Below are 6,717 nucleotides of genomic sequence, written 5' to 3'. Positions count from 1 at the left end.
TCTAGCTCAAGGGTCAGTGTCAGTCATTCAACTGCACTTTCTGTGACGATGGAAATACCTGTGCAGTCTGGCATGGTAGCTGCTTGCCACATGTGGCAATCAAGCTTGAAAAGTGGCAGTGCCACTGAGGGGCTGAGTGTGGTATGGGAAAGAGCACTGGACTAGGAGTCAGGAAGTCTGTCTATTTACTCACTTGGAAATGTATTTCCCCTGTCTGGCCTCCACTTCCTTATCTGTAAAGTGAGGCCATTGGGCTAGGAGATTTAGCATGTAGGTACATGTGGTGGTTGAGCACTTGAAATGCAGCTTGTGCTGCTGAGGAACTGAACTGTTAATTCTATTTAATTTTAGTTTAATTCTACTTGATTTATATTTAAATAGCCCCATATGGCTCCTGAGAGTCTGTGAGCTCTGAGAAGGCAGGAAGCGGGGTCTGATTAGTCCACTCTTGTATCCTCAGTGGTCCATAAATGTTACCATAAGAATGAGGAAACTCTGGAACCAGGAATGACGAAGAAAGGCCACAGCTCATCCAAATGGCCCTCTTCATCCCCTCCCCAGGCATCTTTTCAGGGGATAAGGAACAAAGACATTACGTTTGTAAAGCAGTCAGTAGTTTACAAAGGATGTCTACAAATCATGATTTTTATTTCTAAATCTATTATTATTTTTGAGACAGGGTTTCACTCTGTTGCCCAGGCTGGAGTGTAGTGGCGCCATCATGGTTCAGTGCAGCCTCAATCTCCTGGGCTCAAGCAATTCTCCCACCTCAGCCTCCCAAGTAGCTGGGACTACAGGCAAGTGCCACCACACCCAGCTAATTTTTGTATTTTTTGTAGAGACAGTGTTTTTGCCATGTTGCACAGGCTGGTCTCAAACTCCTGGGCTCAAGTCTGCCTCGGGCCTCACATAGTGCTGAGATTAATAGGCATGAACCACGAACCACTGTGCCGGCCCATCATTTTAATTACCATTAAATGGCAGGAGTCAGGCAAAGCAGGACTCATTAAGCAGGGAATTACTGGGGCTTAGGATGACGAGGTGACTTGTTCAGGATCCCCAGCTGGTCAGTGCAGAATTCCCTGGGCTGCAGTTTCTAAGGCCTTACCTGACATCCAAATGTGACTCGGCATGCACCAAGAAAGGAGTGGGCCCCTCCTTCACTATGGATGGAGAAGCCTCAGAGAGTAAGTGGAAACAGGTGGGATAGGAACGGGGTGGGAGGATGTGGGCTGGGCATCTGGCAGCTTCCTCAAGGCCCTGAACACTGGAATCCCCCACCTGAGGCGAAGGAGGAAATGGAGGTCTTCAGGAGAACCCAGGGAGGCCAGGCCAGGTTGCCCCAGCCCATCCTCGGGTGCCTCTTCCCAGCCCAGCTGAGGAAGCATCAGGCTTCCACTCTTCCCCCCATATTCCCCCCCCCCCCCCGCCAACTCCCTGGGAATTCACAGCACGGGACAGCCAGTCTGGGAAGTGACAGGTGGAGGCTGACAAATAAGGGACTTCTGCTCTGCCAGGGGGCAGGATGGGGCCTCAGCTGGGCCTTGCGGTGCTGCCTGGTGGCGGCTCCTCCATCTCGGGGAATTCCCCTCCTGCCTAAAAGTCAGCTCAGCCCAGCCCTCCTTCCTGCAGAAGCACAGTGAGCCGAGGAGCCTTCACAGGGACAGCCGCCCCTGGTGCACACAGCCTGGTATTCTCCTGCCCTTCCCCAGGTGAGTGACCAGATGGGGGTGGGTGGCCAGGACAGGGGAAAGGACCCACCGCACAAGGGTGCTGGGGTCAGCAGATACCCCCAGCTCCATGCCAAGAGCCACCTGGCCTCCCATGTCCTGCCAGCCAGGGTCTGCTGCTCCCAGCCCAGCCTGCTCTTCCCACCCAAGTCTTGGGTTCCCAGCCCCTGCTCCTCACCCAGCCTCCTTCTCCGCTGTCTTCTCTCCCCCATCTCGTTTCTTCTTCTGGCCTTGCCTTCTTGGCCAGTCTTTTTCTCTCTAGTTGTTACTAGCTTTTCCAAAGGGAAAAGAAAAGCCTATTTTTGTCTTCTTCCCTCAAGAAAAGGGAGGTGTGCAAGTGTGAACATGGATGTGGGTGTTTGTGTGTGTGAGAATGCCTGTGTTGTGTCAGATCCCTGAGGTGTGTATGTGTCTGTGTGGGTGTAAGTTGGTGACTGTATTTGTTTGTGTATCTGCGTGTACAGTCTGTGTGTGTCTGTGTGTGTGTGAATTTTTGATGGGAAGTGTACAGGTGTGTATTGGACACGTTAGAAGTCTGCAGCTAGATAGGAAGAGACCAAGAATCGATGCTGCCTCTGAGGGGAACACAATGGAGGCTGAGGCCCTCCTTAACACTGGAGCAACAGGATCTCTTGCTTCTCTCCTGCCTGCTCTGCTTCTAGGGCTGCTGGACTCTTTTGTGGTGGAACCTTTAACAGAGAGCCCAGGGCACAGGGAGTGGGCCAAGCGCAGGCAGATACAGCTGATGCAGCTTCCTCTTTGATTACTTAGAAAATCTGGACTAAAATTCTATTTAATTTTAGTTTAATTCTACTTATTTAGATAGCCCCATATGGCTCCTGAGAGTCTGTTAGCTCTGAGAGAGCAGGAAGCAGGTCTGATTGGTCCACTCCTGTATCCTGAGTGGTCCATAAAAATTACCGTAAGAATGAGGAAACTCTGGAACCAGGAATGACGAAGAAAAGGCCAGCTCATCCAAATGGCCCTCTTCATCCCCTCCCCAGGCATCTTTTCACAGTCCAGGGAAGTCCCTGGCTAGAAGAGGCAAGGAACAGAGGCCAAGTGTGATGGTGGCTTCTAGGCTACAGAGGAACGGAGGGAGAGCGGGGAGGGGCCATAGAAGAAGAGGGTGTGGGAGAGGACAGGGAGGAAGGTGGGTGGGACTGAAAGAGGGTTGCTCTCAGGGCCCTGTTAGGGCTTCCCAGGATTAGGAAATGCTCCGGTTTTGTAGGTCTAACTTCCTGAGAGGCTGGGGCGGGCTGAGCCTGGCTGACCTGTTCCCACTTTCAGGAGGATGATGAGGGGCAACCCTGGATGCAAGCCCAGATCCAGCTTGACACCCTGACCTGGAGACAGAGAGGCCAGGGGGAGAGAAGCTGGAGTCGGGAGACCCAGGGTTCCTAGGAACTGTGGGAGGGGCTTGGCTAGGCCGCGTATGTGACTATGTGACGAGGCTGGGAATTTCCCCCCATGTCACTTTGCCTTTCCTCTCCTCCAGTGGTGCCCTAGAAACTGAAGTGTAACAGGCAGGCCCAGGGACACAGGGAAAATAGTTGGGATAGAGAAGGGGGAAGAGGGGAAAGAGCCTGGAGAATAGTCAGCAGCAATGCCTTCTAGGCCCAGCTCCTCAGAGGACAGTGTGATGTCTAGGGCAAGCTGCTGCCCAGCTCCACGCCTTGGGGTCCTCCTGGGGAAAGGAGAGAAGCAATCCCTGCTGCCTCACAGGATTGATGATCATAATGATCATTGCCACCTTTCACTGAGGCCAAGCCCTATGGCATTTGATTGTCACCATCCTGTGAATTGGGCACAATTATAATCTTTATGTCATTGATAAAGAAACCAAGGCACAGAGTTGTAAGTGGCAGGGCTGTGATTTAAGCCCAGAGGCCAGAGCCCACACCTTATCCTCTGCATGACGGTCTCTTAGGAAACGGGCAAGTTGTGGATATGAAATGGTTTCATTCACCTTAAGGTGCTGAATAAATGTGAAAACTTCTGAGGATACAACTACCTCCTCATGCAGGTATTTGGGAGGTGGATAGAGAGAATTAAAAATGTCTTCTTAGGCAGAGGAGAGAAGCTGGGACCATGGACTCTGCTCATTTATTTACTTTTTACCAAAAACTGCCACAATTGCCTAGAACAATTTTAGTCAGTATCATGTGCTTGACGTGCATTATCTCATTTAACTATCATCAAAATCTCTCTCTAATATACGCTTACACCCAGCACCAAAAAGTACCTAGAATCCACTGGAGGGTTTTACACTCCTGAGATTGCCTCAGGCTATTTCCAAGGAAGGGACCCAGGGCTGCTCTTTTCCTAGTTCATTAGCTGCTCCCCCTGAATTCCATTCTCCCCTAGCCAAGGCCCTGATTCACTCATTCTCCTAATGGAATAAGGCATGTGCTTGTTTGATTTAGATGCTCCATTTCCAATCAGTGGGGTATGTGGAAATAGCACTGTGCTGGGAGTAGGATACTTGGGTTCTGTCCTGTGTATGAATCATAAACTCAACGTAAGACCTCCCGCAAATCCCTGCCCCTCTCTGGCCCTTGGTGTGGTTCCAGCCCTACAATGAAAAGACTGAGTTGATCATTTCTTTTTCTTTTTTTTTTTTTTGAGATGAAGTCTTGTTCTTGTCCCCAAGCTGGAGTGCAATGGTGTGATCTTGGCTCATTGCAAACTCCGCCTCCCGGGTTCAAGTGATTCTCCTGCCTCAGCCTCTCGAGTAGTTGAGATTATAGGTGCCCGCCACCACGCCTGGCTAATTTTTGTATTTTCAGTAGAGACAGGGTTTCACCATGTTGGCCAGGCTGGTCTTCAACTCCAGATCTCAGGGGATCTGCCTGGCTCAGCCTCCCAAAGTGTTGGGATTACAGGCGTGAGCCACTGTATGCCCTGCCTGGGTTGACTATTTCTAAAGAACCTTCAAGCCTGGCATTCTGAGTTCTATGTCTTGATAGCTGGCAGGACTTTGGAGCATGATGCTTAAGAGTGTTAAGCATTTAAGAGCCTGGATCTTCAAGCTCTGGTTACTTGCTGCGCTGTAAGACCTTGGGCAAGTCATCTAATACTTCAAAGCTTCAGTTTCATCTGTGAAATGTGGATGATAATGGTACCAACCTCATAAGCTGGTTGGGAGACAAATTATGAATAAAAGCGCAGAGCTAGCACACAGCAAATACTCCATATGTTACCTTTTAATGCTTTTATTATGCAGCTTCCACCCCTCTTCTGGCACTTGGTCTAGAGTTAAGTTGGTTATAGATGGATTTTTTGTATGTTTTTTATTTCCTTCAAATGTGTATCTGGGTCTGACTCTGTAGCTACCTCAGTAGAGATGGTGAAGGAGGGAGTAGCAGAAAGGAGATTGAGAAGTTGTGTGCTTTAAAACAAAACCAAATAAAACAAAACAAAACAAAGGCAGTTTGATCTTCCTTCTGGGTGTGGCTTTGTGCGAGTGCTTGTCATTACTCTGGAAGAACAAGAGGTTGCACCTGCCTGAGTCACTCAGCTCCCAGCGTCAGGCCCAGCTTCTTGAGTTGGAAATCCCCTTCCAGACCACAGGGTAGCAGGCAGTGCCAGGCTACGGGGCCTGTCTCCCATTCCTGCCACGCCCCCAGAGGCTAGGGTCTCAGAGAGGATGTGTATGGTGGGATGGAGCCTGGTGAGGTTGCACTGCAGAGTTTAACAGCAAAGTTCCACCCAATGCATGCAGCCCACAACTAGACACCACTATCATTTCTTGAATGCCTACTGTGTGCTGAGCCTTGGGCTTTATTTGCATTATCCAATTTATCCTCATGATCACATGAGGAATAGGTATATTATCCCCCATTTTCCAGACAGAAGCCTCAGGCTTAGAGGGGCCACCTAGGTAGTAAGTGGCTGAGCAGGGATTGGAATCCCATTAGTTCGATTCATAGCCTGTGTTTGACAGTGGTGAGTTTCTGCAAGACAGTGAGAAAAATCATGTCGTTGTGAAGACAACTTGGTAGAGCGGACCAAGCACACAGGACTGGGAGCCAAGGCCCTGGATTACAATCCCGGTTGTGTCACTCTGTGTGTGGCCTAGAGCAAGTCCTTTTCTAGACAGAGGACTCAATTTACCTATCTGTCAAATAGGGGTTTGTTATCAATGGGCTCCAGGGCCTCTATCAGGGTGGAATACCCTGAAGACAAACCAAGACTTAAAAGAATGGAAGGGGTGGGGGTAGCCACGACTTATAAATAAACAAATTTTCTCACAAATTGTAACTGTTAAGAAAAAGGATCCAGAACTAGGAAATCAGATAAAAAGATGACTGAATGCTATTTTTACGTCAAGCTTGAGAATTCCTAGCGGGCACTTTGAGAAATGAAACTGTCTGCCCAGCTAAGGCCAGACATGCTACAAAAACAGCTGAAATAGTGTGGAAACAAAATGCAAGTAATTAGAGACCAGTCATTTTTAGGTAAATTTTAGTTTTCAGTGGATAGAGGGTGGGGGTGGAGAACATGTGGGTTGGGAATAGGAAGACAGCATTGCAGGAAGAGAACTGGGAAGTACAGGCAAAGAGCAGGAAGAAAACTGGCAGGTGGGGACCTGATGGGTGGAGATGATGCCTGGGAGCTGCTATGTGAACCAGGGCCAGGATTCCCAATTTCTCTGTAAGATCCCCCCAGTGGTGACCCTCAGTGGTGCTTTGGTGTTTGCATCGCTTACTCCCTCCCTTCCTCCCTTTTGAATCAAGCCATAAGTATAATTCTTCTCATAATTAAACTAGAATGAATATCGTTTTGAAGATCTGATAACACCGTTGAAGTAACTGAAGGAACCCTAGGACGTTACAAAACCTTAAAGGAGAATCCCCAGATTAGGTATCTAATTTGGGCAAGCGTCTGCCTGTGTATTATCGCGAAGTCACAGTTGATTGATGAGTCTCTCTTCTGTAAAATGAGGGTGTGTATTAAACAGTTCCCCAAACCCTTTCCACTAATT

At 49.0% G+C, this 6,717-nt stretch overlaps 1 protein-coding gene across 3 annotated transcripts in view; it reads left to right on the top strand.

Annotated features, from left to right (window-relative positions):
- The first annotated feature begins 1,609 nt into the window (after window positions 1-1,609).
- Window positions 1,610-6,717, top strand: part of TNIP1 (TNFAIP3 interacting protein 1) — a 59,294-nt gene continuing 54,186 nt past the window's right edge. Inside the window, exon 1 of one of the 3 annotated variants that reach the window (XM_033180633.1) lies at window positions 1,610-1,712. The gene's annotated coding sequence lies outside the window, so the exon portion shown is untranslated. The remainder of the gene's footprint in view (window positions 1,713-6,717) is intronic. The other 2 variants (XM_033180638.1, XM_033180642.1) reach the window with 2 other exon arrangements.

This window comes from Trachypithecus francoisi, unplaced genomic scaffold (genome assembly GCF_009764315.1).
Source record: "Trachypithecus francoisi isolate TF-2019V2 unplaced genomic scaffold, Tfra_2.0 Lachesis_group2, whole genome shotgun sequence".
In the NCBI taxonomy this organism is placed as follows: Eukaryota; Metazoa; Chordata; class Mammalia; order Primates; family Cercopithecidae; genus Trachypithecus; species Trachypithecus francoisi.
The sequence above is the reverse complement of the archived record's forward strand: the minus strand, read 5'-3'. Positions and strand labels throughout refer to the sequence as shown.